The following is a 22,190-nucleotide window of genomic DNA, read 5'->3' as shown; positions in this document are numbered from 1 at the left end:
TCATGAGAAAATGGACAGGGGGAAGGGAGGCTGTTATTAATGTGTAGTATATCATGCATATCTCTTCCTGAGTTTTGAAACCATGCATCAATTACATAAAAGCATGTACATGGCGATGACTTGTACATGGATCATAACTTATTCTCCATAAATGTTTGGCCATTTGGATTGATAGGTATGGCACACAATGTATTGGATACTGTTGGTTTCCCACCCAGATCTTGCTTTTCTGCCCCAGCATATACTTATTCATTAGCTGCTGTGAATGCAGCTACTGGCTCATTGCTCCAAGGATTTGGCCTCAGCTGATAGGATCCATGTCACCCAAGAGTTCACACAGTGAATCACTGTTCTGAAGGAACTAAAGTCCACCATCCTACCTCAAAATGATTCACCTCTGTGGTGCAATTTATATTCCAGAGCCCCCTGTGGATCAATAAACACTAGACTTAACTGAGGCCACATCTTTGCTCATCCTTCCCCTGCCCTATTTTTGTTTCTCTCATTCTTTTGACATGCTACCCATAATAGGAATGCAAGACAGTTTAACTTTAGGATTGGCCTTACAAAGCAGTAAATAATATGGCTCAGGATGAAATGATGGACTTCTTTTTCCCGTAGATTCTTAGGGACAGTGCTTTTTTTGGAAAATCTGCCTGATGGCTAAATAATGTAAAAGGCCCCTCCCATATCCAGGCCAAAGGTTCAAATTGCCCCTGGTGATTGATCAGATTTATGTAATTCATGACCAATAATGGTTTACTCTTCAGGTTCCCCCCCCCCCCACACACCATTGATTCTCTTTTCAGATATAAATGAGACATTCTTTTAAAAGGGCAGAACTCTTGCAGAATAATTCCAAATAACCCAGGAAGTGGAAATAAATTATCCTCCACTCAAGTATGGACTAAGACTCAGTATCTTGCTTCCAAAGAATAGGGAATGGTCAACGAAAAAAAAGAATAACTTTATGATGGAGAAACCAGGCAAATACTACCTTAACCAAGGGAACAAAATTAATGTCCTCCATGGTAAATCATGTGGACATCATGTAGCCCCCATTTGATGGTATGAGTGGGCACTTCACCTCTCTGATATTACTCCCCCAAACCTATAACCAAAGTCTAACCCTGACAAAACATAATGCAAACCAAATTTAGAGACATTCTACAAAATACCTGATCACCACTCAAAAAGTGAAGATCATGGAAAACAAGAAAAGATTAGCAAACTGTCACAGATCAGACTAAATATAATGCAGTGCCCTGGATTAGATCCTAGTGCACAGAGAGGACATTAGGAAAATCCAAATAATGTATTAAGTTAATAGTTTTTTTTAGTTTTCACAAGTATACCCTTGTTATGCAAGATAACATTAGGGGAGATGGAATGATGGATGGGTGTACAGGAATTCTCTCTATTGTCTTGGTGAATTTTCTGCAAATATAAATGTATTCCAATATTAAATAAAGAGAGAACCATTGCCTCAGTGCAGACAGTTAAATCTGAAAATAAATGATTAACTGAAAGTTAGCAGAACCATTGTAGTGAAGTAATCCTAGATATAATTAGCTCCTTTTAATCTAGAAGCCCCCAAATGAGGAATCACAGATTAACGTGGGGAAAAAAAAATTCTTTTAAGTCATTTAAAATCTTCTAATTATCCAAAATAAATTTTGAGATTTCACTATGTGCCGGGCACTGGAAATAAACCAGCCATATGCCTATATTATGTAGTATGTGCTCTAGAGACGTTTTCTGAGGCCAAATCTTCAGTTTGCTTCAAATAACTCAACTATTTTTGGCCTCAGTTTATTTAACTGTAAAAAGGAACTGATAAAAGTAGTACTTACTTTATAGAACTGTGAAGATTAATGGAGACAATGCAAATATAGCAGTTGGTACAGAGTCATGAACCACATGTTGGGTATTATATCATGATAAGGATCAGATGCATAAGTTGATACTACTTGTTCTACAATTACCAACTATCCTTGCAATAATTTTCTCAACTGTAGATTTTAACATTTTACATACACACACACGCACACACACACACACACACACAAATTTATCTCATAACCCTCACATTTCAAAGTAAATATTTTTCAGTTTGTCTTCAGAGGTGAATATTTTGCTATATTTGAAGGAAAAATGTTTCATGGCTCTGCAAATATACAAATCAGTTAGAGCGTGAACATCATTTACAGTAATGCATTTTGGATCTCTAAATGATGTGATTTTTAAAGTTCCATCATAGTCATTGATAATACTAGTTTTGAGATGTTTATTATGTCCATTTAAGCTAGAAATTGAGGAAACTACATCTGAACACATTTAAGTAGATACATAAATTGAGTTATGAGATTACATAAGCAGATAACATTTATACCAAGAAGCTGAGACCACCCTGGCACACAATCAATGTCCATTCAGTCTTGCTGGCTGTGAGGCAGAAGAGACTGTTTTCCCAATCTAGTTTCTTGCATTTTACCCCTTACAGCCAAAACTAGATAAAACTACTTTGGACCATTTGTTTACTGACATTAAAGTGGATTTTCTGAGACTAAAAGCCTTTCTATTGTCCCTTCTGGGCTGAATCAACTTTATTTAAATGGTAATTCACTCACATATTTCTAATCCCTTTCAAATGCTTCCTTTGTTTATAACAACCAAATATATTGAGGATTTAGAAAACAGTTTGCAAATATTATTGAGCATATTGGATAATAGAAGCCTTGTGCTGGTACTTAACAAATTAGACATTCCTTAAGAAAATGGAATATTTCCATTTTCAAACTGAATATTTAATATATTAGACAAAGGTTTTAAACATAATCCTATATGTATAATTAATCACAAATTTTATGGATAGTTAAAACTACTCTAAGAAATAGAGTCTCTTATCATAACTTCCCAACATTTCTATTGTGTTACCTCAACCTTTTTCTTTTAATTAAAAAAATTCCATTGGCAGTAACTTATTTTTTTTTTCTCTTCATTTGGGTTACCTTTTGCTTTATTATTTCATTAAATTTTCTCTCTCTTTATTTTAAAGGATACTTTTAAAACAAAGTCCTTGGAGTTCAGTTTGACAGCCGTACCTATTCATTTGGCTTACAAACTTTGAAGTTTTGTTAATGGCTCCTATTTCTTTCCTTAAAAAAAATAAAAAGTGTGTTTTAAGGTTTTCTGTGTCTGTACTTCATAGTAAGACCTTGAAACCATAGTGCAAAAATTAGCACCATTTGGACATGCATATTTGTGTGTAAAATTGCAATATTTCCAGAACCACTCGCCTGACCTTAGTGCATCTGCATATTAATAAGTGTTTCCAAGAGGGGGAGAGTAGTAGTCCATGTCCATATCAACAAGTGATTACAAAGGTAGGGGGAGCAAGGGCATATCTGGGCCAGAGAGGTTGGGTGAGATCCCTTTTTACAGCTGTGTTGCAAGGGACACAGAGGAGCAGAAGTGGACCACTGCTTGTAAGTAATAAACAGGTTTCTCCCACTTTATTTCTCCCTTTGACTTATTTCACCTTCAAAAGTAATTTGTTGTGGGCTGGGAATTTACTTTTCTCCCAGAGTTACAACATTAGTGTTGTCATCTTAACCAGTGGTGGTTAGGAATGCTAAGTTGACATGTCAGTTGGTCAGCAGAGGTGGATTTACAGGCAACAATGTCGTCTTGGCATATTTTTATAAATTTATAAAAATTTGATTTCAGAGATCTTTTTAAATTTTATTGGCTCAAAAATACTATGATGTATCACTTTATTTAAAAATCAAAGATTCTCTGACAGGATGAAAAAGCAAGATCCAACTGTTTGCTATGTATAAGAAATAGTCTTTAAGTGTAATGGAATGTAATAGAACAAGTTTTGAACACTATCTACCAATAACATGCACCAATACTAAAAGCATTATGTTGAGACCAAGAAGCTATACCCCCCCACATTATATATGAGTGAATCCATTGATAAGAAGCTAAGGACAGGCAATTATAAATAAATAATTCATAAATTTATGAATTAATTTAAAAATAAAACACCTGTGTAGTATCTGTATCAGAACCATCTGAAGTGCTTTGTTAATTCCCAGGCTATCCCTGGTCATTTGGATTTGAATATTTTGGGTGTAGAGCCTGCAAGGTAGTAAGAAAGGAATGCCGAACATAGGTATTGAGAAGCTAAGTAACTGATCCAAGTAACGTTGTAAATGACTTGCAATAACATGTCTCCCTGCCACCAATGTATGGCCACTCCCATTATAAATGACATGATTCTTAGTTTAAATGTGGGGTCTATTAAGGGGAACTGTGGAATATACTGTGAGACTTACATCACAAATGACCTTGTATGCATGTCTTCTTCTGCTTTGAATCCAAGGAGTAATCTCAAGATCCTGCATTTCCAGGCTTGTGTAACACATCACATTTAGTATCCCAGGGAGAATCCCTTGATATGGGCATTACCAGAGAAGAGTGCTTATCAGAGAGAAGCAGGCTGCTGTTTAGATGGAAAGAAGACGAAGATGGTGGATATAGGGAACTGAAAAGGAGAGAAAGTAGACTTAAGTCTCTAGTTGATGGCAAAAATAAGAAACAATCTTTAAATTTATTAAAAGATGATTACTTTTATTTTGGAAATAATCTATTAATTTCTAGTTATATATATTTATATCAGGTAATAATTCATGGCCATGAATCTACTGATAGATTTACTTAATTGAAATTTAAATTACAGTACCATCAAGAAAGATAGATTTACAATTTTAAAAAGTACAGAACAAACATTTCAAAGGTATTTATTGCTATTACAGTAAGTGGTATATTCAGAGGAACATTAATGCCACATTTCTTTCAGTCTTACAGGAAAGAAATTGTTTTTTTAAGTTGAGTACAATAAATATAAGGCTATAGAATAGTGGAGCAGTCATAAAACTTTAATTCTCGATTCTAATAGAAAATATTAACTTTATGATAACATATTTTTAGTCTAGTTATTTGACATTAATTACTCTAATTTTAGCCTTTTTTTTGCTAGTTGCTGTAATATACTATCGACGCACTGATTTTTAAAGTCACTTTTATTAACATACATACCTTTAACTTAGACACAAATTAAAATCAAACCTTAGGTTATTTCTCAGAAGCAAGCTGGGCTCTGTGAAGAGGAACGAGGAATAATATATTGAATTTTATCAATTCAATTTATTGAATCCACTGAATTCATTTCAAAAACATGCACTGCTTTTCATGAATGCCTTTGAAATCACAATTGCTGAAATCCACAACTTAAATGTAATTCTTGGAATTCATTAAAAGATGATGAGTTTATTAAAATAGGTGACTGTGGAGTAACAAGTCCTTTTTCATTTGGAGTAAAATTTTGCAACATGTACATGAACAGAAGTGCAAACCTGAAAAGTATTCAGCTCTTAATAACCAAGTCAGCTCTCTAAATTCTGAAAATAGAATGTTCCATAACTTACAACGTACCTTCACAGCCAGTTTGTCAAAATATCTTAACAAGAACCATGAGACACTGGGAGAGATTTGGTAAATATATGTTAGTGCTGTTAGTGAAGCTTGGGCTGCCTGAGTGTAAGGAGTGGAGGACTTTCAGATACTTAGTAGTTATTAATTATTTGCCTCCTGTACTAGCTAAGGAAATTAAAGATTAAGGAAGAGAAACAATTTGTAAGAGGATACAGAGACTGAAGGTCATTTGAAGACAGGAATTGAGAACTGATCATGGTCACCTTCTGTGGGACTACATTGAGGTTGACTGACGGCTCATGTTGGAAGGACCAATGTCTGATCATTTCACTGTGCTTATGGAAACAGCCATAGAATTAATGGTCCACTGCTTTTTTTCTTCCAGTTTCACCCAGATTTCCACTCTCATGATCTCTCCTCTGGCTTCTTTCTTTGTCTTTGATGAATGTGTCACAGAGAGGCAACTAAGATCATCAAGTTGCTAATAGTAGCACAGGAAAGAATTACAGCATGTTCTAAAAGAAGAATATAGAATTTGGATTTAGGAAACATGGGCATTTCTTATTTCTGCCACTCTTCACCTCTATAAACAGGAAAGAGTCTCTTCATGGAGGGACTCTTGTAATACCTGCATTATTTTCTTCACAGAGAAGGGATAAAAGGAAATACATTAACAGACTTTAGAAAATAAAATGCCCTACACATGAAATCTGTTTCTGTACAATTCCTTTCTATTAGACTATAAATAACTAAATTGAGAGTCAGTAAACCTCTCTTAGGTACATGCTGGTGTATAAATATATTCCCCATTAGCATCACAGAAAACCAGGGTTGGAAGGAGCCTTAAATTATGTTAGTCTAACCACCCTACTGCTGCATAGATGCATTCAGTATAAATGAGAAATATATAACAAAGGTATTTGACATTTTATCCAGACATAGTACTCAAAAGTGGGTCTATTTAATTTTTACACATAGTACTAATTTATTAAGATGGAAGTTCTGGAATCATGGAAAATATGAATATATGGGCAAAGGAGTTGTACCTTACTTGGTGAGTAAGTAAGAATGTCAACACTAAATTGCTCATAGTAGCTTGGCCCAGAGCTGCCAAGGTGTAAGAGTCATAACCTAGCTTGTTTTGTCTCTGCATGGATGCTGTGGGTTATTGGTAGCTAAGGTTTACACTGGGGAGCAGTAGAAGCTGGTAGGTACAGGTGGTGAATAAAGGAATGCTTCCCTCTTGCTGCTGACGTCTTCATATTTAACTTGGTTCTCTTAAATATGCATATTCTGAGATTCAACTGGACCTTTTTTCTGATGTTGTTCAAAAGCACTCACTACAACACTGCAATGTGTTGCTCACGGCCACAGTTGGCGCTCATATCCACATTCACACATCCTCCATGCATTTCTGAATTTTCTCTTATCCCTGTCACTTTTGTAAAATTTCGGCAATTTCATTTTAGTATAGCACAACTGATCATCTTAACATCCTAAACTTGGTCTTGAAAATCTTCCAAATTAGGACGCACTTCTCCTTCTTTCTTGGTTGACCTTCACCTTCAGTTGTTGAGAAGTGCTAGTGATCATAGCACTGATGATGCATATGTAAGGTCTGAGTGCAGTTTGAAGAAAACAAGGCCTTTTTCTTACAGAGTGACAGTGGCTACATGTCTGAACAGGGATTTAGTGTTTGTGGGAGGATCAAGTACTTTGAACTGTGGTTTCATGTTTTAGTCATGTTTTCTGACTCATTTCCTATTTACCTACTCCAAATCCAAACTTAGACTTTTGGCAGGCAAAAGTAATTGATTTCTTGGATATATCTTCAAGAATTTGCATACATAAGTCCCATATGTTTGTGTATTTATATACATGTCAATATGCATGCACACACCTCCATAGGAAAAAAAAGAGGAAGGAAAAATACTTCTTACACATATAGTTCTGGCACCAGATGTGTGGTTTTCCACACCAAACAGTTCTGAAACTAACTGTCTGGAGTTAGGGCAGACCCCACAGGTTAAGAGCTCAGTCCTGTAAGACTGCCCCAACTTCAATGTCAATCATTAAGTGGTGGGCCTGCAGAGCACCCACAACTTCTGTGTGACTTGGCTACAAATGGGAAGTTTCCACACCCCCCTCCTCAGGTTTGATAATTTGCTAGAGCAATTCACAGTCATACACACACACACACACACACACACATCTATTTTGTTTTTAAATCATGAATCTTTTTATGTCCCTACCTCTTTAATAGCAAAACTTAAAAGTAAACTTACTGCTGAGGCCATTATTATTTCAAAGGCCATTTTAAAGGATACATGTAAACAGCCAGATGAGGAGATACACAGAGTGAGGTGTGGAAGGTCCCCAAGCGCTGTGGCCTCTGTCCCCATGGAGTTGGGGTGCACACCTGCCCAGCAGGTGGTGTGTTCACAGCCCCCTAGCTCAGGGGTTCCTTTGGAGGCTCCATTACATAAGCGCGATTAATGGTGAACTTGATTTCCAACTCCCATTCCCTTCCGGAGGATGGGGGATAAAGCTGCAAGTTTCAAGCCTCCAGTCATGGCCAATTAGGAATCCACCAAGTTTGCCTCATTAAACAAAAAACACTCCTATCACCAAGAAAATTCCAAGGGATTTGGGAGTTCTGTGTCACAAACTGGGTTTGAACATGAATTATTAGAAAAAAATTATGCTCTTAGCACCTTTATCGCTCAGAAAATTACAGAAGTTTTAGGGGCTAGGGGTGAATAACAAAATATTCATTTATTATTATATCACAGTATCACAGTCATACACACACACACACACACACACACACACACACCTATTTTGTTTTTAAATCATGAATCTTTTTATGTCCCTACCTCCTTAATAGCAACATGTATATGCCTATTGAATTATACAGTGAAACACCATAGTGCATAGAAGTAAATGCGGGCTTTGTGAGCATAAAGGCATGAACATTATTTTAGTCCAGGCACCCACTGTTGCTTAGATACATTCAGCATAAATGGAAATTACATAACTAATGGAGTATATAATTCAAAGCTAGATTCTGATACTTAAGGGCAAGCCTCATTTTTGTATGTAAATTTAGAATTATAATAATACCAAGATCATAGGTATTATTTGGTTTCTGTAACATAAAATAAATGAAACACTTAGCTCAATACATGGCACATAGTATAATATCAGCTCTTGTGATGACAGTATCCCTTCTTGTTATCACTTGGGGAAGAAAAAAAGCAAACCCTCATGTAAGTTTGAAAATCATCAAAATTTCAAATTATAGAGGAAATGTACAAGAATATGAACTGATTACATATAACCTAACATCCATTTTCATGCATATAGTGAAATTAGTTGCACTTTTTAAAATGGGTAGAGTCATATTCTAGAACTATAGCATCTTAGATAGCAAGCAAATTTTCCCCTCGATTAAGCAGATTGGAAAATGGAGATGTAGGAAGTAGAATTATTTTGCAAAAGAAGACACAAATCTTTCATGATGCTTCCTTGATGACTTCTTAATATTCTTTGGCCTTCGTTTCCTCTAATGGTAATCTTTAGCTAACATAAAAGTGGTGAGTTGGAAAAGATTCCTATCTTACCTTAGCTACTGTGTTCTACTTGTTATTTTTCTGTTTTTTTCCCTCCCTATCTGGGACAGGAGATCTAGCTCATCATTTAATTTGAGCTTCAAAATATCCATGTGTGTAATATAGGCCAGGTATAATTATAGCCAAGTTTAAAATGAAAAATAGTGCCAGATAGGTTAACTGTCCAAGGTCATCATAACAGCTATAGTCCCTGGTAGGCAGGATACAAACCACATCTTTGGACTCGAAATTCATCTCTTCCTATCACATCAGTCTGGTTGTGACTTTTAAAACTGCCTGGGTCAGGCCATTCTGCAGTGGGTAGTTTTTAACATTGGATAAAAAGTGTGTCTCTTACCATCAACTCTTCAATCAGTTGACAAGTGCCAACTTTGTTCAAGTGTAATAGTGCTTTATAACACTAGCAGATGAGAACAAGTCAAATCCCAAACCAAATGTAGCAAAAGAAGAAAAATGTTTATATATAGGAAACAGAATGTCAGAATTATGTTTTGCTCATATGCCTAAAATAAGAGTCAGTCTCTGTATCATGTCTATATGGTTGCTCCTTGGAATCCCAAACAGTGCCAAATACTGGCTTACAAAAAGCATGTTTTCAATGAGAAACTCAATTTAAGAAGTGCAAATCTTCTACTATAGGTTAGTGTATAAATGCACCATTTACTTGAATGAAATGTGGAGGCTTTAATGTCCAATTACACTTTTGAGCTTATTCCTGTGAAAATAAACACTCCAGGTATTTTTTTTATCTCCCCTCAAAATGCTGAATATAAGTTCTCATAAACAAAAAACAATGAGAAAATAATATTCATTGACTTACTGAAGGTACACTGTGTTGACAAAAACACACCTTTCAGTTTCTTGGAGGGACTGGAGTCAATAATTCATCCCCTTATAGATGTACACTCAAGTGCAAAGCGGCTCTCAGCACAGCTGCCTGCTCCTGCTCTTTGTGGTGATTGATGGGGAAGGAAGCAGGCGGTGAGTGCTCTTAAGGATTTCTTGCAGACAGAGGTCTTAACCTGAAGTTCATGGATAACTTGGGGCTACAATGATAAGCTTTACAGGGTCTGCAAACCACTGCTAAATGCAAATATTCCTGCACACCCTCATATAGATATATACCCTCACTGAAACATAAAAACTCAATCCTTCGTTATTAATCTCTGGTGTAAATCACCAATGTGACTAAGTCGAGGAATTAGATATCACAAGTCACAAGAGAATTGTGTAGCCTTTTGTACAGAATCACTGCTGAAATGTTGAAGCATTAGTGTCGTACCTTCTGTGCCCAACCTTTGTGGACTGTGGGTAGGATGGAGTATTGAGATAATAGTCTTGAGCCGTAAATTTCAAGTGTAGGGTGCAAAGATAAGGAAGATTATATTGCCTACTTATGTTAGATGTCCAAAAATATACCATTAGATTCACCGTAAGTGATACCCATGAAAAATGTACAATGAACAGCTACATACAGAGTGGTAAAATGATGTAAGAGTTGAGAATTTTGGGGCAAAATAAACTAGAGATGTCAGGAGCAGAATATGTCTCAGAGAAGAGAATGAGGTGGGCAATTGCACTGAAGTCAGTAGGATAGCCATTTATTAAATGTTATACCTCGTAACGTTCCAGAAGACACTGATTTATTTCCAAAAAAGCTTATCTCCTGTATTGTACCCTTTGGTAGACTCAAGTTTTAATATCTGCCTCTATCACACTTCCTTCTCTTCTTTCCTCATCTTTTCACCTTCTTAATTTCAATCACATTGCGATTTCCACAAAACTTATTTATTTTGTCAACTCCATTATATGTGTAGACAAAATAATACATATATATGTGTGTGTGTGTGTGTATATATATATATATACATATATACATGTATATATATATATAGATATTGAATTTTTGTATATACAAGCATGTGTTGAAAAGAAGATGCTGAGAGACAGTATCAGCTCCATGCTGAATGGCACCAGGTATCTCTTTTCTGCAGGTATTTTAAGCCTACAAATCCCTCTGTACCTTTCCATTGTCCCTATTAAATGCATATGATTTATGGTGAAATTTGTAGAGGTGTAAATCAGTATCATACAACAGAGCATACTGTAAATGCCATGGTTCTATGATAAACAAGGTAAGTGATATTTGCTGTTTTGGCAAAAATTTCTTCCTTCTTTTATGGAAAAACAATAGTTGTCAGTAACTTGAAATACTTCTCTTGTTAGTGGATTCTATGAATGACTTGTATTGAATTTTTGAAGAGGAAAAGTGCAGATTTCACTTGGTTAATATTAAGACTGCAGGCAAACTTCAGAAAAGCCAACTCTGGACAGTTGTCAATTCTAAGAGGCCAACTCTATTGATTGTGATTTTTCTGAATTTGACACCATCTTGTGCTAAAAATGAGCTTTTATCAGCCGTAGGGTTTACTATAAAAGAGGTCCACTGCCTTATTATAGATGCTAAAACAAAGTACCCCAAATATCAAGTTTAGAATAGTCTGTAAAAGAATTCTATTAATTTATGCACACACTTCTTCCCATTGCTGTAATTAGAGGTGAGAATAACCTTCACAATGAATCTGTTCAACCTCATAATTACCAGTGTCCTTGAAGAGTAGTATTTATGGCAGTTTAAAAAAAAATATTATAACAATATGTGATCAGAGTTACAGATTTTTTGAACTTGTGATGGTTTAGAGTTAACTGCATGAGAATTAAGCTTGATGTAGGAGGCCAAAGCAAAGTTCAAGCTTAGTTAGTATATAAACATTTTTCTCTTTGACAGTTTTAAAAATACATGAGCAAATCATATAGATATAACAAAAAATACTTTGTTCATATCATAGAGAACCTGAGCCGTTAGAGATAATCAGACAGGTTTTGTGGTCTTATTACACTCAGCAAAAATAGTTTAATTTGATGTATGTTTCTAAATTAGTAATGAAGAAATTTAATTAGCATAAGGGTTTCAACTATTGGACCTCAAACTTTAGATTACTCAAAACTTCTATTATGTTGAAGTGTGTTGATGCTTTTCAAATAGTGGAATCCTTAGTTAAAATCTGGAGGTTATATAAATTTTATTATCAAGTAAGTAGACTGTTTCCAAAGCCTGATGAAAGAGAAATCAGTTATTAAACTCTGAAATGATACTAAACTGGTAAGCTTAGCTCTTTATAAAGCATATTGATGTTTATGGTAGGAAATGAATAGCTGAGTGGCTTATTTCTGCATTAGAAAATAAAAGGTTTGAGTTTGAATCATCTAGGTTCAGTGTGTTGTGCTGTTTAAATGTATCCCCAATTAAAATGTCCTCTATTGCCTTACAACTGCCAGAAGCATTTCTTCTTAATGTCTCTACACTTTCTAGTACACTATGACCATTTAGTCAAACTGTGGGAGAAGCAAATGTGTTGCTCCAGTTGCTTATTTCATATTATTTCCCCAATAGATCTAATTTCCATATTGAAATGGTACACATGGCTTGTCAAAATTTGAGACCATATTTTGTTTTGGGTCTGGCTGGTTCAACCATTGTGCAGTGTTTCCATCAGGCCCTCCTCCCCTCCCTCTTTCCTCATTTTCTTCCTTTCTTTGCAGAGGAAAACATCCTGTGTGTCCTTTGTTTCTATGATTATTTGTAACATTAAGGCTGGGCTTGACTTTCATATCCAACTCTTAGTAATATTTTCAGTTATTAAACCCCAAAACACAGGTTTACTTTCAGAGCCTTTACAGGCAGGACACCAGTCTGTCAGGATAAAGCATTAGGATCCAAATGGGGAGACTGTTGGAGGTAGATGCCTTTTTATTTTTTCCGAATAGGGAAGTGCATACTCGATTCATTACGTTTAAATGGATGCCATCTTACAAAAAATTTTATTTTGTTAAATGAGTCAAAGATAATTCAGGGTAATCTAAATATTCAGTTACAATATTTATTTACAAAATATTGATGGAAACTTTTTTAAAACATGAGATTTTGAAAGTTGAGGGAACTTAAGTCTCTTGAAATGAGGGGAGTTCACACCCCAGTCAAACCCCCTCCCTCATCAACATTTGAATCTCCTCTAGGATCTGTTGCTCTCCCCACTTGCTCCTTTTCCCTTCTTCATCCATTCCCGTGGATCATCCTCAACAGTTCCTCTGACTGGAATGCTCTTTTCCGGAATCTACACAGCTGTTCCCTCACCACCTTCAAGTCTGTCCTGATAGATGTACCCTGACTATCTTCTACTTAATCCTGAATTACATGTTTCCACCCCACTGCAAACTCCTGGTTCCTCTCACTCTAGTTTACCTTTTCTTTTACATATAGTACTATAGTCATCATCTTACACCCTAGATCATTTTATTTACTGTATTTCTCATATTTGTCTCTAACTCCCGTGTTATGGTAAAGCCTCTGTAGGACAGGAATATTTGTTTAAAGTGCTCACAAATATATTTTAATTTCCAGGGACAGTTTTGGTACCCAGCAGGAGCTCAATACATGTTCCTTGAATGAATGAATCGTTTTACACGACCTATCTGGTCTGTTAGATTTGTCTCCATTGAAAAGCAATACCATAAAAGATACACAAAAACATTCTTAATTATCTTTCAGAATCAGGATATAAAGCACAGAAGGGCAGAGGGGATAATTATCAAAGACTAAAGATTAGTTATCACAAATGGGATGTAATAGCTCAGTTTGTATTGTTAGCTCCAAATCATAAGAAAACTAAGATACCTGCTTTGTCCTTTAGAAAGAATACTATTAGAGAATTGCATTTATTGTAAAAATATCCTGACATCTTAATATCAGTAAATATGTAGATCATCAAAAAATTTTGTGAGCAGAAACAGATACGTTGTGAAAGTTTTATAATGATAAATATCTGAATAAATGGCAGATTCTAATTCCTTAAAGGATAGTTGGAATGTTTCAACCAGAGTAGCAAATAACTTTTGTTTCTATACTGGAGTATTTTATACTGGATATATTCTATACTGGAGATGAATTGAGAAATCAGTTTTAATTTTTTTTTAACTTTTATCTGTGGAACTATTTTTTATCTCTTCAAAATTGTATTCTAGTTTATATCCACATAAAAATCTAAGTAAATATAAACTTTTAACCTGAAAATAAATTAAGTTTATAGAATGATGCCTTTTGAGATAGTTGTTTTTCACCATAAACACATAATAAGCATTTACCCAATAAATGCAACTTTATCAGGTGTTGTATTTGCTGCTTGAGACAAGAATATTAAAGAGCTATTGACTGAGGAGAAATGTTCAATACCAATCTCAAGTTTGCCTCGTGGAGGAAAAAATGGTTCTCTTTGAAAAGCGGGAGAGATTTAATTAAACGTAAAGTAAGGAAAAGGTTAGTTTGTAATAAAACTTTAAAGGTTAAGGAAGTGAGTACAAAGAAGTCCATGACACCATTTTTTCAAGTTCTCATTTCATTTGCATCATACAAAGCAGAGAAGTCATGCACCCGACTCTCCAGCCCCAAAGTGGATAAAGGAGGCATGTGTACAACAGAAAAGAACATCTGTTAGTAGGTCTCTAGAAAAAAATGGGCAGGGTGAAAGCTTACTTCTTTCACAATTAATTTAATAATGATAGCTCTCTCTGAAGCCTAATGGCTCAACACAGAATAGCACGGAATGTCAAAGCATAAAGGGAATTCCCAATGTAAATTAATAGGTTGATGGTAATACGTAAATGCAATGCCAGTTCTTCTTTTCCTGATTGCTAATATAATTACAATACAGTAAGACAATCTGGGAACTCATCAAAGTAACAGAGTAAAAGGACAGGTCTGTTTATTATTGTATCAGTATGTGATACAGCAGTAAATTTGAGGATGAGGTCAAACTCAGTTTTTTGTTTGTTTTTTTGTTTTTAATTTCAATCATTATTCCACTGTGGAAATTGCTCTATTTCCAAAACTATGTTCTTAAAGAAAAGTACAGACTGTACTTTGAAATCACATGGAGTTATCCTATTAGCAATTGAATCTTTCCCCAAATTAGGAGAGGCTTAATTTAAACTTAGGTCCAAGGTAATTGGATTGATTACTTGCTAGTAACTAGACTACATTTCCTGGGATGGTCAGTGAATGTAATCTATGAATGTATTCCTCAATTCAGGATAATCAGGGAACATCTGCAGACAATTTTCTGGTTTAAGATTATTTTTCTGCATAATTTAAATGAGGCCTAAAGAGTCATTCCAAGTTCCTTAGTATGGTGAATATAACAAAGGTGGTTTCATTGATAGAAATGTCCTTTTCATAAATATTTTTTGTTATATATAATTCTCTCAAATAAAATAGTTAATAGATGCTCTTTGAAGATAATGGGAGACTATAAGTAGAGGGAGTGGAAACATTATGTTTCTGCATATTGCAGTTGCTATTCATAAGTTGCTCAGTGCCCCCCTTTTCAACTAAATTTAAACAAGAAAGAACCCACAAACTAAGTCATATTAAGCTATGAAGACTATTATTGTATTGAAAGTTTTGTAATGCTCTTTCCAAGATTCAAACAATGTCTAGAGGTGGAGATATTTTAATTTAAGCAAAGAGTCTCTAGATTGTGGTAGAAGAGAAACATGTTTGAGTTGATGCTTCCTTTCAAATAAAAAACCATAAGTCAGTTTCTGTCATTCATAAATCAATGTGCTGCTTTCACATTAAAGTGAAAGTGTGCAGTGGATTCTGGCTCTGCATGATATTCCATAAGGACACTCCACCCTATCTCATCCACTGAAAGCAGTTGTGAAACCTGATTCATTCAGCTGGTATAAAAGTTATTTGAGGACTCTTGAAAGTAAATGTGTTCACAAAAGGCAAAAGGTAGAAACACCCAAATTTCCATTAATGGATGAATAGATAAACAAAATGTCCTATATACCTACAATAGAATATTATTTAGGCTTACACAGGAAAGAAATTCTGGCACATGCTGCAACATGGGTGAACCTTGAGGATATTATACTAAGTGAAATTAGCCAGTCACAAAAAAAGAAATATGGTATGATTCCATTTATATGAATTATCTAGAGTAATCAATTTCATAGAAACAGAAAGTACAATGGTGGTTGCCAGGGGCTGAGAGGAGGAGAGAACGCTGAGTTATTATTTAATGGGTACAAAATTTTAGTTTTGCAAGATATAAAGTGTTCTGGAGATGAGAAGTGCTGATGATTTTACAACAATGTGTATGTACTTAATACTGTGGAACTGTACACTTACAATTGGTTATGATGGTACTATTGACTAAATTGGATCCCTGAAATATTTGTTGAGGTCCTGACCACCAGTACCTTATAACAGAACATTTGTTGATGGGGCCTTTAAAGAGATAATTAAAGTGAAATGAGGGACTCTAATTCAATAGAGCAGGTGTCTATAAGAAAAGGAAGAGACATGGGGATTTGCATGTGCATATACAGAGAAAAGGCATGTGAGCTCACAAGCCAAGGAAAAGTCCGGGGGTAAAACCAAACCTGCCATCACCTGGATCATGGACTTCCAACCCCCTGTCCCATACCTGGATCAGCTGTTTTTTTGTAGGAGCTCTGATTTCTTTTATTAGAGATGGTATGTAGAAACCAAGATCTAGGTGCCTGGTGTGATTTTCACTGCCAGGGCTTCAGCACTTTTGGGTGTTTTCAGCAAACAGACCTAGCAAGCAGAGAAGGGAATGGAACTTTTCCACTATAATTCTGGATTTGTTTGTTTTTCCTTTCATTGCTCAGTTTTTGCCTCATGTATTTTGAACCTGTTGTTAAGTGCGCATTTAGTATGGTTATGTTTTCTTGGTAAATGGGCCCATTTATTGTTGTATAATGTCCCTCTTTATCTCTGGTAATATTTTTGTTCTAAAGTCAACTTTGTCTAATATTAAAATAGTCACTCCAACTTTTTTTAAACTTTGTTTTAAAAACAGCATTATTGAGATATAATTACTGTATCATACAGCTCACTCATTTGAAGTGCTTGTCAGTATTTCATAGACTTAAGAAGCTAATACCATAATCTGATGAAAGAGCACTGTTTCACCAAAACCCCATACCCGTTAGAGGTTAATCCTAGTCTCCATAAATCCCCTTGCTTCATATTTAATCAACTACTAATGTACTTTCTGTTTTTATAGATTTGCTTATTCTAGACATTTCATATTGATAGAATTATACAAATTGTGGTCTTTGTGACTATCTCCTTTTAGTTAGCACAGTGTTTTCAAGATTCATCCGTGATGTAGTCTGTATCAATACTCATTTATTTTCATAGCTGAATATTTCATTAAGTGATATATTTGTTTCCTATGACTGATACAACAAATTATCACAAATTTAGTGGCTTGAAACAACATGAATTTGTTATCCTGTAGTTCTGTAGATTAGAGGTACAGTTCTGTAGATTACTCTCAAGTAAAATCATGATGTTTGTACAACTGCACTCCTTTCTGGAGGCTGGGGGAAAACACATTTTATTGTTTTTTCCATCTTCTAGAGACTTCACACATTCCTTGACTTAAGGTCATTTTCCTCCTCCTTCAAAGGCAACAAAACTAGGTAGAATTATCACATTAAATAACTACAACTGACCTTTCTGACTCGTTCTTCCAAGGTCCTTAACTTACTTCTGGAAAGTCTCTTTCACCATGTAAGGTGACATATTCACAGGTCCCAGGGATTTGGGCATGGCTGATTTGGGGGGTCCTTGTTCTGCTTACATCATTTGGATATGCCTCATTGGTTATTTCATTTATGAGTTGATGGACATCTGGGTTGTTTTCTCTTTTTGGTTGTTATGAATAAACACTTGTACACTTCATGTACATATGTTTTTATTTTTCTTTAGTATATACTTAGGAGTGGAACTCTTGGCTTATGTGGTAACTCTGTATTTAACTTCATGAGAGACTGCTAAGCTATTTTTCCAAAGAAGCTGCACCATTTTACAGTCTTGTGGCAATCTATGAAGGTTCCAATTTTTCTATGTTCTCACCAACACATATTTTCTGTCTTTTTTATTATAGTTATCCATCCTTATGTTTTCCTTTTTGTTTCATGTTTAGATGGTAAATTTACTCCATCATTTCACCTCTGACCTATGAATTTATATTCAAATGATTTTCTCGTAAACAGTACAAAATGTATCTTACATTATCTTTATCTGCATATATACCATAGCACTTTTTTTTTCTTTTTTCTTTGTTTATTCTAAAAAGTACAGTTCACTTCTACAAGGTGTTTTCTAAACTGAAAAAAAAAAGTCTGTTGACGATCTAGTCTAATTCCTTTGATGTCACTGAGAAAAGCAGGTGTTGGGGAAGTGAAGGTTATCCACTGAGCTCCTGAGTCACAACAGTCTGTGATCCACCTGTTGCTTGCTGATGTCCTCAGTCCGGTATGCAGAGAGAACGCTTTTCCTGCAATGCATCTTACATTATGTGCACATGTGGACAAATTTGTCTCTAGACATCATTAATTCAAATGGTTATACACTCATTTTTTCCTTGGGAAATACAGAGCTGGATTTCCTTGCCATTGGGAGTGCTGTCTTCTTGATGCTTCACAGACAGTTTCTCTATTTTTCTTTTTAAATTCTTGGTGAGCTGGATCTTGTTTCCCCTCCCTTCTCCTTGCTAAATCCACTTATCTGGTTTCAGCAGTTTCTTTGTATAAATTCCTTAGGATATTCATTCTACTTCTGTCATCATGGTTTCTTGGCTGTCCTACAGTTTTGCCATGCAGTGACACCTTCAGAATTTTTCCACTGAAAATCTCTCTTCTGATTCATATTACTTGAACCCCCCAATAAGTCATTTACTTATATATATTTTAAAAACCTCTCTATGGTTCTCTTTTCTCCAGGCTCTTCCAAATCCAGACTGCCTTGGTACCTATAAATTTCAACATGTGTCTCCTCATATCTGTGTAATTATTATAATGTTTTGCCACTGCTTTTACTTATTCCCTTAGCCTCATGCCCTTAGAAACTGGCAAATACCTAGATAAGAGAAGTGGTGAGCCAGGTCAGACTCAGTGCCATTCCCTTGCCTTGAGCACTGTGGTCGCTCAAGCTGTAGATGCTTTGGTTGCACCCGAGCACCATCCAGAAGGTTGTTCTTGCTGGTGTTTCAGTTTCACCAACTTTTTATAGTGTTCCAGGCAGGATGGTTAGTCTGATAAAATCTGCTCCATTACAGCCAAAGGCAAAGATGTTGACCGCTTCCTAACAGCTGCCCTGCTAACACCTGGGTGAGTCCCCATCATGTCTCACCTGAAATACAGCAACAGCCTCACAACTGGTCACCCTGTATTTACCTTTGGCTTTTACAATCTATTCTTAACAGAGCAGCCAAAGTGATAACCTCAAAAATGTAGGGTTCTGGGAGGTTTTTTCACCATAGCACTTTTAATATTAACCTCTTTAATAATCTTTTGGAGGACCAAGCTTCTAAATATATAGAACATTTAACAAATATGCATGCCATCCCTACACTGGGACCCTACTGATCTTCTCTGTATCATTTCAGTTTGATTATACATACTGCTGAAGTGAGCTTTATGTGATAATGTTCTTACTTGCTTATATCCATACTAAATTATGAGCCTTGTGAGGGTAGAGATAATGTCATATTTATATAATTATTTCCTAGCCTTGTACATTAAATATTTTTGAATGAATTGATGAAGCTTTATAGAATTTCAATGCACACATATTATGCAGAGAGCTTGACCAGTGGTTCACAATTACTTTGTGTTGGAGGAACACCTGAGGGTATTGGTTTTACACTTGAAAGGTGACTGAACTGAATGAATTTTTTACCCACCCACAAGATGTTATTAGCCTTTCAATTCCATCTGTTTTTGTCTACTAATCCAACAATTATTGTCTTTTTTTCTACCAAGTGATTTTCTTTTATTTTGTCTAATAATTATGTGATCATTTCCCCTGGACTGGCTTGATGCAATGTTCATTTAATATTTTACTTATTCCATTCCACATGATATGCTGTATTTTGATCAATAGAACATTCCCTCTAACAGTAAGAGGATATAGCTCTACCATTGTAGCAGAAATAAATTTCACACCCAAATGAAGAGATATCAAGTTATCTTCTGTGTCATGGCGTTATAATGCAAAACAGCAAAGTATTTATTGAAAGAATGAGTTTGAAATTATTAAATATGGCAGTATCTAAAAAGGTCTTAAGAGCATTTAGTAAATGTTACATTTCTTGTATCTTTGTTACTCTGATGTTTTAGTCTGCTGAAGGTTTGTCAGAAATAATTTATAGATATAGCATGTTTTTATATTACCAAAGAAGGAAATATAATTTAGTTCAAAAATTAAATTACAGACAAAGCATAGACCCTTAATCCTGATTCATTAGAAAAGACAAATGCAAACAGCCAATAACTTTTAATTATAAGGGAATAGATATTGAAAGCTTTCATAACTAAATATTAAATCTGTCTTTAATACCCTAGATGAAGTCGAGTAGGTGATGTTTTTTAAGTATAGGTATGGATTTTAATTTTTTTTAACATAAAGGAAATTATTTTGAATTGTTTTCTAGTTATTTTCCATTTCTCACACTTTTCCCCTGGCTTGGACTAAAATTCATTGAGGGTAGGAATCATGTCTTTTAGCTGTTTGGTACTTTCACAGCAGTGAAAAAGCATAGCATGCATCAATAGTAGGTGCTGATAAATATCTGAAAACATGCTGCCACTCTGCCAACATCTGTTCTGCCCTTGCCTGGACATCTCTTCCAGTGTGACTCTATTGTTTCTGTCAGTTTCTGCTCAGATGTCACTTTGTCACAATGGCCTTTCTTCACCACATTATATAAAAACTCAGTCACTTTCTCCCTGGTCCATTGCCCTGCATTATTTTTCTTCATTTAAGAAATAATGAGGGGCGGAAGATGGCGGCGTGAGTAGAGCAGTGGAAATCTCCTCCCAAAACAACATTTATCTATGAAAATATAACAAAGACAACCCTTCCTAGAATAAAGACCAGAGGACACAGGACAATATCCAGACCACATCCGCACCTGAGAGAACCCAGCACCTCGTGAAGGGGGTAAGATACAAGCCCCGACCCCGCGGGAGCCGAGCGCCCCTCCCCCCAGCTCCCGGCGGGAGAAGAGCAGGCAGAGCGGGAGGGAGACGGAGCCCAGGACTGCCGAACACCCAGCCCCAGCCATCCGGGCCAGAGTGCAGGGTGCTCGATACTAGGAAAACAGGGCAGCAAGAACAGTGAGCGGGCACTGGAGGCTGGGCGCCAGAGGACATAAGAAAAGCGCGCGACCATTTTTTTTTTTTTTTGATTTTTGCTGTTTTGGCGAGAGCTTTTTGGAAGTCTTAAAGGGATAGGGAACCCAATACTAGGGAAACAAGGCAGAAAGACCGGTGAGCAGAGGCCTGAGGCTGGCACCAGAGAATAAAGAAAGAACGACCACCTTTTTTTTTTTTTAATTAAAAACCTTTTTTTTTTTTTAATTAAAAAATTTTTTTTTCTTTTCTTTTTTTTTTTTTTTTTTGGTGGTCGTTGTTTTGTTTTGGCGGGTGCTTTTTGGAAGTCTTAAAGGGGCAGGGCGGGTCACTTAATCCAGAGGTAGGGAATCCGGGGATCTCTGGGCACCCTAACCCCTGGGCTGCAGGGAGCAGGGAGGCCCCTTATGGAGATAAATAGCCTCCCAGCAGCTCCTGCTCCAACGCGATTCCACCATTTTGGAGTAGCTGCCCGAGCCAGGCCACGCCCACAGCAACAGCGGAGATTAACTCCATAGCAACCGGGCAGGAAGCAGAAACCCTGTCTGCACGCAGCTGCCCAGCACAAGCCACTAGAGGTCGCTGTTCTCCCAGGAGAGGAGGGCCACAAACCAACAAGAAGGGAAGTTCTTCCAGCCATCACCCGTCCCAGCTCTGCAAACTATTCCTATCACCATGAAAAGGCAAAGCTACAGGCAGACAAAGATCACAGAGACAACACCAGAGAAGGAGACAGACCTAACCAGTCTTCCTGACAAAGAA

At 36.1% G+C, this 22,190-nt stretch overlaps 1 non-coding gene across 1 annotated transcript; it reads right to left on the bottom strand.

Annotated features, from left to right (window-relative positions):
* Positions 1–19,604: 19,604 nt before the first annotated feature.
* LOC118908695 (U6 spliceosomal RNA) lies at positions 19,605–19,707 on the bottom strand. Its single transcript, XR_005023299.2, has one exon. It is a non-coding gene; the product is annotated as a U6 spliceosomal RNA (small nuclear RNA).
* Positions 19,708–22,190: the final 2,483 nt, after the last annotated feature.

Source organism: Manis pentadactyla, chromosome 1 (assembly GCF_030020395.1).
Source record: "Manis pentadactyla isolate mManPen7 chromosome 1, mManPen7.hap1, whole genome shotgun sequence".
In the NCBI taxonomy this organism is placed as follows: domain Eukaryota; kingdom Metazoa; phylum Chordata; class Mammalia; order Pholidota; family Manidae; genus Manis; species Manis pentadactyla.
Note: the sequence above shows the minus strand (reverse complement) of the source record. Positions and strands in the feature narration are given on the sequence as shown.